Raw genomic sequence first — 12,276 nt, forward strand, 5'->3', positions numbered from 1 at the left:
ATACATCCAATCAGTTTCTCTGCAGTCTGGCTCCAACTTACCACCAAAGGATACCACCTTATTATACATTCATCTCCTTCAGACACTCTGTGGTCGGGCCAAGTGGCCATCTGATTGTTCCTCATACATGACATTATGTCCATGTGAGGACACATATAGGCTGTCCCCAGACCTTGAATGTTCTTCCTCCTAACCTTCACCTCTTAGAATCCTTCATTTCCTTTTAAGTTCAACTAAATCACCACCAGAATCAACAAGGGATCTTCCTTCCCTGGTGCCCTTAGTTACTTTGCCTCCCCCCAATTTATCATGAATTTATTTTGCATACATTTGAAATATACTTTTCATGTCTCTATCCTCCCCTGAAAGAACGTAAGCGCCCAATGGGCAGGGGCTGTTTGGTTTCTGCCTTTGTGGCACCAATGCTTACCGTAGTGCCTGGCATATTATAAGCACTACATAAATGCTTGTTGATTGATTGCTAGAAGTCTGAATGACTGCTCTTCATAGATTTTGCAGAAGGGATAACTGCCAAACTGTTCTATGAGGCTCTTTTCAATGCTAAGATTCTGGTTCTAAGTACGAGTTCCTTCTACGGCTTCCCCAACAAGCTGCTCACTGCATGTATAAACACAACATGGCCCTTTTAAATATCACTCCTGCAAAAGAACTGAGAGTTTAACAAACAGAAAGATGGCACCGCTGAGATTTTAGCTAAATGCAATCACCAGCATATGTTTCTAGCTGGCTGTGCCAAATGATAAGAACACACAAAGTCCAAGCCTTCCTCAAGTCCCTAATAGTTACAGACATTGTTTGCATGAAACGCCTTCTGGAAACAGAAGTTGTACAAGCCCAAACACATGTGCTGCAAAGGGAACCAGAAAACTGCAATGGGAGGTTTAGAATCGCCACATGTCAGAGCAGGAAGGGATGACAGACAATGAGGAAGGGACTTTACAAACCATCTAGTCCAATACCCTCATTTGACAGATGAAAAAATGCAGGGTCAGAGAGGGAACTGACTTGAAGATTACACAGCATATTAGTGGCAAAACTGAACTCGAACTCAGGTCTTCATAATTCCATTCCAGGAGGAAAAGGAATAAGCATTTATTAAGCACCTACTATGTACCAAACATGGTGCTAAGCACTTTACAAATATGAGCTCATTTGATTATAATAACCCTGACAGGTAGGTGCTATTATTATCTCCATTTTTACAGTTGTGGAAAGTGAGGCAGACAGAGGTTAAGTGACTTGTCCAGTCACATAGTAAGTATCTGAGACTAGATTTGAACTCAGGTTGTTGTGACTCCAGGCCCAGTACTCTATCCACTTTGCTACCTAGCTGTCTCTTTTCTCACTCTGCCATAATATCCCCCTGCTAGAGGTAGTGGTAGTTTGAAGGAGACCTGGGGAGGGGGCCTTTATCTCTCCTGCTCACCATCAATCTCTGCCTGGCCTCTGGAGATTCCCCTCAATTCTTCCCATTCTCTTGACCTCAACATGGGTATTCCATTCCTTCCTCTTAACGTACCTGACATTGAGAATGGGTTTTTCCAAAATGACTTTTCAGGTAATTAAGGGAAAGGAGATAAAATAGCTGAAATTAGAGAACATAAAATGTTATGCTATAGAGTCTAAGAATCCTGTTTGAGAATCTATCTTTTATAACCAAAGACATTGGCATACCTGCCTGAACTAATTAGCCTGATTTCTATTCATTCATTTAAAGACAATAATAATAATAATAATAATAATAATGATGATGATGATGATGATAGCTAGCATTACGTAGCACTTCAAGGTTTGTAAAGCGTTTTACAAATATTAGCTCACTTGATCCTCACAACAGCCCTGGGAGGTAGGTGTGATTATGATCCCCATTTTACAGTTGAGGAAACTGAGGCAGACAGAACTAAAGTGATTTGTCCAGAGTCACACAGCCAGGAAGTGCTCAAGTCCAACTTTCTATCCACTGTCCCACCAACTACTCCAAATCCCCTTCGATATTCTCTAGGCTCACATTTCTCTAGTGCTTAGAGTTTACAAAGTAGTTTACAACCATACTTTAAGGTAGGTAGTGTCAATATTTTACCCTCCTTTTACAAACAAGGAAAGTGGATCAGACAGAGGTGAAGTGACTCCATCAGCTCAGGGTCACCTGGTAATGAAGTGGCAGGGATGGACATTGAGCCCAGGCCTCTGGATTCCCAGTCCAGTCTGCTTTTCGCTGTGATGAGGGGCCTGTGCTTATTTGTGGGAGGTCTGGTGCTCAGGAGGAAGGGTGATGCAAGGATAATTAAAGCAAGAGCTGCCCTCAAGGAGTTTACCATCTGTGAGCCTGGTCATAATGTGAAGGGCTCATGCTGACACAACCATGATCATCTCTGTCTATGCACTTGGCCCAAATCCACTTCCTTTTCCTGCCCAATTTGGTCTTTCCTACAAACTTCCGGGTGCCAGCAGAGGGCCCTGATCACTACTCTGAATTACTTGAAGGGTGGTCATGTGGAAGAGGTTTCAGAACTGATTTACTTGGCCTTAAAAGGCAGAACGAGGGCAGGACTGCCACCAGATGAAAGGCATCCAAAAGCAAAATGGCTTATGTGGGCTAGTAGTAAGTTCCCCATCACCAGAGATCTGCAAACGGACCTGTTAATTCTCACTTGCTGGGAATATTGCAGAGATGTAGTGACCTTTTCAGCTGGACCATATGACCTCTGAGGGTCCCTTCCAATTCTGGGATCCTATGTGTCCTCTCCACTGGTCAGGCTGGGCTCCATCGACCACCACCACATCTCACACATGTTCCAGTCCTGACATCAGTTCCACTAATTTCCCCACATGTAACCGGATGAGTCATTGTTTTTCCTCTTCCTTTAGGCTAAGGTCAACCTCTGTTAATCACAGGTTTCCATTGCTTACATGCAATGGCAGGCACGTAACAGCTCCAGCCTTTAGTAAGAGAAAGGATAGTTCTTCTGACCATTGCACAGAGACAAACTGTTAGCCCAGCCTCCTTCCCTGGTGAAACCCACATATCAGCCATAGCTTCATGATACCTACACAACTGGCTGAACAGCAAAGAGTTCAGTCTAATTATCAGGTGTATTTATCTTCTAATTGAAATATGTGGCTTGACCAAATGACTGGTATCTTTCTTTTGGTGTCTTGTAGATATAACTACAGGGAATAGTTGACTGTGGCTATGGATTTCTGTGGCCTTCTTCGCTCCCCTAACATGCCATGCTGGGGTTAGGGTTGCACAGCAGGAAATAAAAAGGCAGGCCAGGCAAGGAGATTTCATGGAAGATTAGAAAGAACACTGGATTGGGAATCTGAGGATCTGGGTTTTAATCCTAGCTTTAGTCATTTACTCTGTGGGCACCTTTGGGCAAATCATCTTTCTTCTCTGGACTTTTAAAATGGGGACATGTTTCAGTTTACTAAGAATGCATTGGGGTAGATACAAAATTTAGATGAGACACTATCCTGGGAACTTAATCCATGGAACTTAATCTGGTGGAAGGTTATAGATAAGAATAACACACAGTATTGCAGGTAAATTGATTAGAGAGCACAGAGGGCTATGTGAGGCCCAGTAAGGAAAGGTTGCTGCTAATTAAGGGTGATGAAGGAAGGTTTCCTAGAAGAGGTAAAACTCAGTTGGGGTTTGAGGATGGGTAAGAATTTGACACCAAAGATCAGCATTAATGTGGCAGGTCTAGCTCCTATTTGTAGTGTGGCATAGTGAAAGAGTCAGGCAACAAGCACTTATTAGGCACTTGCTGTGTGCCAGGTATGGTGCTAAATGCTGGGGATACAAAGAAAGGCAAAAGATAGCCCCTGCTCTCAAGGAGCTCATATTCAAATGAGGAAAACTAAATATAAACAATTAGGTAGATATAAGCTATACAGAGTAGATGGAAGGCAACCTTGAAAGGGAAGGTACCAGTAGCTACTGGGGGAAACAGAGACATGTTAAGTTCTCCTGCAGAAGGTGGGATTTGAGTTGAGTCTGGAAATAAGCCAGGGGAATTAAGAGGTGGGGATGAAGTGAGAGAGCATTTCAGGCATAAGGGTCAGTCAGCACAAAAGCATGGAGATAGGATTTAGACAGCTAGTGGGCCAGTATGGCTGTTGTTCAGTCATTTCAATTGTGTCCGACTCTTTGAGACCCCATTTGGGATTTTCTTGGCAAAGATACTGGAGTGGTTTGTCATTTCCTTCTCCAGCTCATTTTACAGATGAGGAAACTGAGACAAACAGGATTAAGTGACTTGCCCAGGGTCACACAGATTTGATCTCATGAAGATGAGTTTCCCTGACTCCAGGCCTGACATTCCAACCACTGAACTATCTGGCCGTTCCATCCACATGGCCATTCTGAAAAGTATAAGAAAGGGAATAATGGGTAAGGAGGCTGGAAAGGGAGGATGGAACCAGGGCATGAAGAGTTTTAAATTACCCCAAAGAGCAGTTTATCTTTTCTCCTAGAGATAAGGGACCTCTGGAGTTTGCTGAGGAGCACTGTGACATGGTCAGGTCCATGCTTTAGGAAACTAACTTTGATAGCTGAGTGGAGGATTGAGCAGAGTGGGGAGAGACTTGAGGCAGGGGGAGCAATCAGAAAGCCATTGCAATAGTCCAGGAAGCGAGTTAAGAACTGGGTTCACATCCCACCTCTGATACTCATTAGTTGTGTGACCCTGGGCAAATTACCTCACATCACTGGGTCTTAGTTTCCTCACATGTAAAATGAGGAACAGTAATAATAATAGCACCTATCTCCTAGGGTTGTTGTGAGGATCAGTGGAGACAATATGTGGAAAGCCCTTTGCAAACATTAATGTGCTACAAACATGCCAACTAGTACTATTAGTGACTGTGCAGTCTTGGGAGAAACAAAAAAACAAAAACTTTCCTTTTCTGGGTCTCAGTCTCCCCATCTATAAGATGACGGGATTAAACGCTCTTCCAGCTCCAACATTCGGTAGTTCTACGAGTCTGTAAGCCAGAAAGGGGCTTGGCCCTCCCAAGGGCCATTTCCTGAGCACGCAGGAAACGAATGTCTCATCTAAACGTTGTTATTTCTCCCAGGAACGGAGACTGCTGTAGGCACAAATGGTAATCAATAAATGCTTGCTGAATCACCTGACGGGCTGGGCAGGGGTGACTCAGAAGTCAGAGAAATAAACAGAAAAGATCACAAGGTCACAGATTTAGGGCTGGAAGAAGACCGACACCACAGGCTATCCGGTCTAACCTTTCTTGCTTTATAGATGAGGAAACGGCCCGGAGGTGATGTGATCTGCCCAACGTGACCCAGAGAGTAAGTAGCAGAGGGAGGATTAAGCCAGGTCCTCTGCCTCCCAAAGCACTGCTTTTCCCAATGCTCTATTTCCCCTTACAAGAAAGCAACAGCTGAGAGCCAACTCTGGGCCTCCTGCCCAACGTCACATACACACATACGCGTTTAAAAAAATAATCCTTCAAACTGATGCAAGCATTAGCATCTTGACTTTGGAAGAAAATAATTACAGCCAAGGTCTCTATGATGTCATTCAAAATGCAGGAAATAGCAATGTCAATCCGCCTCTCACTTGGCTTGAAAAGAATGCTAGCTTCTGGATCCTTTTCAGCCAAGTGACAGGCTTGACAACAAGTGTGTGCCTTCTCCTCAGCAGGGGCATGCTCATCGTTCAGTTCACAGTCCTTGAAGAGAAGTGCTTGGCAGAAAAAAAAATAAATCTGCTTGGCCCAGTGCTCATGAGCCTGCTATGGGAATCTGATGAGTCACCCAGAGACCAAGATCCCCTCCAAACAAAGGCTGTTTTTACACGGAGTGCTTAGAGGGACGACGAACTGCTCACATAGTGGATGGATGTGAGTACATGTGTGTATACGTGTGCATGAGCGACCCTGGTAGATGGAGATGTAATTCCTTTAAAATTTAGTTTTCCTTGGACCCCTCCTGGTCTTCTTTACCCTACTAAGCGCAGGAGTAGGGGACTACATAAAGTTAGGACTTTAGAAAACTCCTTTGAATTAAGTCATCCCCCTACCCATAATTTGAGTTTTAAAAGAAATTGACTAAGGAGGTAAAAATGACAAGTCATAGATTCACAGACTCTCAGAATTGAATGGGACCTCAGAGCTCTCTAGTTCAACCAGGAATCCTTCTAGAACATCATCACTGACAAGTGTTCATCAATGCCTCACCTGGACACCTTTAATTCTTTCTGGTAAAGGATGTTTTGGATCTTAGTTGGGGTGTTCAATGAATTAGCTAAATCTCTCTTACCTCCTTATCATCTGTAAATACGAAAATCATATTATCTATCCCTGTATCCAAGTTACTGATATAATTCTGAACAGCACAAAGCTAAGGATCAATCCTTGAGGCATTCTGCTAGATATTTGTCTCAAAACTGATTGTGGTCTATTATTAAACTATTTCCTGGGTACAATCATTCAGTAAGAGGGGAAGTGGGATCACAATCCCATGCTCAGACAAAAACCTGCATTACCTTGAATTCAATCACCAATAACTCCCCCCAGATCCTTGCAGCCATACAGAGACACATACAGATGAACAGGCATCTATAAGAGAATTCTGCCCTTCCAGAGACACAGCACACAAGAGCCATCTTCTCTTGATCGACGTCCAGAACTCTGTCCACAAAAGAGCAACACTCATTCAAAACATTGGTGGAGAGAGCCAAAGGGAAGGGGGGTATTTAGCACAAGGTATTACAGGGGTAACTATGTTGCCTCCTATTCTAGTCCTCAAAAGCATGGCTCTGCTTCTGAAAGCATTGAGGTTTGGTAAGTAGAAGCCAAGGAAATGTTTCTGTGTTAGGTTTTGATGGCCAATGGAGCAAAGCCACTTTCGAAGGACCAGGGAAGCTCTCTTGAAATGAACCAAACAAACAAATACAAATACAAAAATGAAAGCCAAAAAAACCCCAACTGGACTACCTGATATATGTCACAGGTTCTGCTGTCAGCCCTCTTTCCCCATCCCCATGTACTAAGATCTTAGCTATTCATCAAGGCCTAATTCCAATGCCATCTTCCTCAAGAAGCTTTACCTAAGCCTCACTCAGGTGTGCTGGAGGCCACTTCTCTCTCACCTATTCTTGTAGCACTTTATACTCTTCATTTATTAGTTAAAGACATCCATTTAACAAGCACCTACAAATATCTACAGTGTGGAAGGCATTCATGAACTTATATTCTAACTTGCATTATTGTTTTCTGTGTTCAGTTTTTCATTGACATGTACCTCCACAACTAGACAATAATGGCCCTGAGAGAACAGACCATCTCTTATCTAAACTTTGTAACTCGCATAGTGCTCTGCACACAGTAGGCACTTGACAAATGTTTTATTTAATGCATGTCGATTGCTGAGTGAATAGTTAGCAGGTACTATTTGCCCCGGGGACATATACCTAGGGCCTTCAAATTAAATGCTGATGTCTCTTCAATTACCCTGGATGAACCCTGGGGGTTCATCAACCTCTTTTATTCCTTTGATCTCTACCCTCACTCTACCTCAATCTCAAATAGGGATGGGCAAACTTTTCATTTCACCATCACTTACCCACAAACGTTCTACCTCCACAATCAATAATTTTGAAATTCTTCTATCGACTATAGCTTCATGTCCTTCCTGTTCTTCCTGTGCCTTGCCCCTCTAAGCCCTCGTTACATCCTCACTGCAACCTCAAGTCATTTCATTTCTTTTCTTTTCTGGCCACCTGATGCTGGGACTTCTCTGACTGACAACGCTCCCCCCACCACACTCCCCATCTGAACCCCCTCTTCCCTCGACCCTGGCTTTTTAGCTTCCTCTCGTGTGTCCTCCTCTCCCGTTAGATTGAGGGCAGAGACTATCTTTTTTCATATCTGTATCCTTAGCACTTGGCATAGTGCTTGGCATATGGCAGGTCATTAGTAAAAGTTGATTGACTGAAGTCACTCTACTCCTTTGTGCTTTTCCAGGCCACTGACCCTGCTCTGGCCTCATTTTCTTCCCTTCAAAAATCCTCTGTCCTCAACTCTTCCACCCCTTGCCTCATTGTTCAATTGTTGAGCAGCTGGCATCATCGTCCCCTAAAGCCCACCTCTGGATAGCTCTTTCCATCTGCTCTCTCCATTCCTGTTTAGGCGCTGCTAAATACTCCTGGAGGAGTCCCACCACCATGCTGACTGGGTCGGCTGCAAATTTACGTTGTCTGATTTAACTGGCCCTCCTTGCCGCAAGTCAGACTTTCAGCCTTTCACTGACAGACCGTTCATCCCACAGGGAATGTCCCAAACCTTTTCTTCTCAGGCCACTTATGCCATCCTTTCTGCAGGGACTTCCTCTCAGTAAAGGACCTTTATTCATAATTCACAGAAAACAAGGAGGCCATCATTTATGAGATTCCTCTCACTACCCAATCCATCCTTTAAATTTCCTCAGCATCATTTCCCATTCTCTTCTCTTCCTCAGTCACAGAGGATAAGACGATCCTACAACTCTTCTACCTGCTCCCTTCAGCTCCACCTGAATGCATCTCAAACTCAACATATACAAAATGGAACTCATTGTCTCTTCCTCTAAGCCAGCCCTCTTTCTAACTTTCCTATTTCTGTAGAGAGCTATGTTTTTCTTCAGTCACCCAGATGCAAATGCTCGGAATTATCTCAACTCTTCTCTCCCAGATCCGTTCAGTTGCCAAATCTTGTCAGTCAAGCCTCCTCAACATCTATTCCCTTCTTCCTAGTTCAAGTCCTCATCCTTGAGCGCTTGGGCTATTGTAGTAGGTCCCTAGCTGGTCTTTCTCCAGCTAGCTTCTTCCTTCTTCCAATCCACATTCCCTACTGTTGCCAAATTGATATTTCTTTGGCACAGGTCTGATGATGTTACTCCTCTATTGAAAAAAGTGTCACTGGCTTCTCATTGCCTTTAGAATAAAATAGAAACTGTTCGGTTTGGCATTTAAAGCTCTTCCTAGTTTGGCTCCAGTCTGCCTTTCCAGGTTGATGACACATTGCTCCCCCTCAGGTACTTTGTGTTCCAGCCAAATTGGCCTCCTTGCTATGTCCATCTCCTGTCTCTGGGCCTTTGTACAGACTGTTCCTAAGCCAGGAATGCTCTTCCTCCTCAGTTCCAACCCTTGGAATCCCTAGCCGAAGGGCTCCTGCCTTCAAAAGGCCTTTCCTGGTTCCTCCAGTTATTAGTCTCCACCATTACCCACCCTAAGCACCATATATTTATTTTGTTTCTGTCTGTGGACATATTGTATCTATCCCAGTAGAATGCAAGCTCCCTGAAGGGAGAGATTGGTCTTACTTTTATATCTATATCCTTAACACAGTGCCTAACACCGTAGTAGGCACTTAATAAATGCTTGTTAATTGACTGATAGAATTTTTCATATATAATCTGTCCATTTGAATTTTACAAAGTGTTAATAAGCACACATAGGTGTCACAGGATTTTGATCTGGACCATCTGATCTAAACTTCTCAGCCAATATCATCAAATTGATTAATAAATAGAGTATTTTTTTTGATCCATTAACAGGTAGCTTCATAAACATATTGAAAGAATCTCTTAGCTGGTAAGTGACTAATGGTTGCCTTGTTCCATCTGTATCTGAACCACAGAACCATTGAATTATCAGAGCTATAAGGGACCTTAGAGATCATGTGGTCCCACCTGCACTACGTATTCATGAAATGCCTTCTCTGGAGGGGAGGGGAAGGAGGAGAAGGAGGGGGAGAAAATTTAAACTCAAAAACTTATGGACATGAATGTTGAAAACAAAAAATTAATTTAAAAAAGAATACTCGTTCCCAAAATATTTATCTATACAAAGAACAACAGAAAAGTAGTATTATAAAAACAGTAAAAACTGAATGTTGCAAAATTATAAAGAATAAGCTTGGTCCCAAAGAAGAGATATGAGAATATAGCTAACTATCTCTACTCCTTTGCAAAGGCTGGAGTACAGGAGTGTGGATCATTGAATATAATATCAGTTTTATAATGTATTGATTGGTTTTGCTGAAATTTTTCCATTCCTTTTTTTTTTTAAATTAAAATTCTTTGCTATACAGGATTGCTCTCCGGGAGAAGGGAGAGAGAGAAATGGGGAAATCTAGGAGATGTAAAAGCAAAAATATTAGTCAAAATCTATTAAAAAGGGGATTATGTGTGAAGCTGTGAAACTTGTTTTTTTTTTTAAAAAGTACATAATTAAATGTTACTTCAAAAAAAAGTTACTTTAAAAAAAAAAAAAAGAAATGCCCTATCTACAACATTCCCAACAAGAGGTTATCCAACCTTCTTGAAGACTTAGAGCAGAGAGAACTTACGACTGCCTTAGCCAGCACGTTCTACTTTTGGGTAGTTCTAATTGTTAGACAGTTTATCCTCACATGAAGCCTAAATTGACCTCTGTGCAATTTCCACTCATTACTCCTAGTTTTGCCCTAGGAGTGGTAGGGAGAACAAGTTTAATCCCTGTTTCATATGAAAGCCCTTCAAATAATTGAAGATAATTATAACACTCCTTTCCCTATTCCAAACCTCATCTAAGTCTTCTATTTTCCAGTCTGAGTATTCCCAGTTGATTCAACTGATTGTCACATGGCAAGGTCTTAAGGTCCCTTGTCATGCTGATCACCCTGCATAGAACCTCTCTGATTTGACATTGTCTTTTCTAAAATGCACCACACAGAACTGAGCATAATAACCCAGATAGAGTTCAACTAAACAAGAGTCTAATGGAATTATTACCTCAAATGTTCTGGATAGTATCTCTGTCCTAAGATTACATTTACTTTTTGCACTGCTTTGTCACACAGTTAACTCATACTGAGTCTGTAGGAGTAACTAGATGGTAGAATGGATAGTGTCCCGGGCGTGGAGTCAAGAAGTTCTGAGTTCAAATTTGGTCTCAGACACTTAGTAGCTGTGTGAGCCTGGGAAAATCACAACCTCTGTTTGCCTCAGTTTCCTCATCTGTAAAAGTGGGGATAATAATAGCACCTGCTTTTCAAGGTTGTTTTGTTAGGATCAAATGAGATAGCATTAGTAAAACACTTAGCACAGTGCCTGGCACATAGTAGGCTCTATATGAATGTCAGTTATCATCATCACCATCATCTTTATTATAAATATCCACTAAACAAGGTGCCCAACTCACAGTAATCACTTAATAAACTCTCGTTGAATGATAGACTTGTTGACTGTTTAACCCCTATGTTCTTTCCATTTGTCTAGACACAACTCCCTCATTTTGTACTTATAAAGTTGATTTCTTGAACCAAAGTGTAGGCCTTCACATTTACTTATGTTAAATATCTCTTATTGGATCAGGCCAATCTTTTTAGACTGTTAAGATCCTTTTGGATTCTGGCTTTGAGTCGTTGACAAATTTGAGAAGTTTGCCATTTATATCTTCATCTCAGTTATAAAAAAAAAAAAAGTATTCATTAGCACAAGGCCAGAATGGATCACTGGAGGTACCCAACCAGCAAGCTCCTCCTGTTTCACATTGAGCCACTGGGGCCAAGAAGAAAAAGTTTGATCCTTTCTCCATACGACATCCATTCACATACTGGAAGACCTCTGTTATATCTTTTTTTGGTGAGGCAATTGGGGTTAAGTGACTTGCCCAGAGTCACACAGCTAGTGAGTGTTATGTCTCTGAGGTCACATTTGAACTCAGGTCCTCTTGACTCCAGGGTCAGTGCTCTATCCACTGTACCACCTACCTGCCCCTATCATGTCTTTTTCAAGTCTTTTTAAAATACTTTGGTAAGCAAGGTATATTAAAGCACTCTGTACAATCTTATCAGTGTTATGAAATCCACACATTCAATAAATATGTATTTGACACTTGGGAAATACAAAGTTGTGCAAAGACGTGGTCCCTCTCTCCGTGGAGTTTATAGTTAGCAGGGGGGAATGAGAACAAAAGCAGCAAGAAGGCCAAGTTGGAATCTTCCGAGCCAGACAACTTATCAGGACTAATCACGCGAAGCACAATTCCTTACAATTCATAATAAACGTAGAGCTCAAGGGCCAAAAAGAACCTCTAATGGTGTCTGATGTTATTATCACAACCAGTTACAGCCCAAGTAAAGTAGAGACATTTTTTCTTTCAATCTCTCAGGGCTTTATATTTCTTGCATAAAGTTGGCTTCCAAAGCAATTTCTTGGGGGAGAGAATCATCATTTTCCTTCAGCAGTTAGAAAGTAAGTAC

General features: G+C 42.1%; 1 protein-coding gene across 1 annotated transcript in view; it reads right to left on the reverse strand.

The window, feature by feature from the left end:
• VAT1L (vesicle amine transport 1 like) overlaps window positions 1-12,276 on the reverse strand; it is a 118,769-nt gene that overhangs the window by 40,455 nt on the left and 66,038 nt on the right. The window lies entirely within an intron of this gene.

This window comes from Vombatus ursinus, unplaced genomic scaffold (genome assembly GCF_900497805.2).
Source record: "Vombatus ursinus unplaced genomic scaffold, bare-nosed wombat genome assembly UNPS02014778.1, whole genome shotgun sequence".
Classification (NCBI taxonomy): Eukaryota; Metazoa; Chordata; class Mammalia; order Diprotodontia; family Vombatidae; genus Vombatus; species Vombatus ursinus.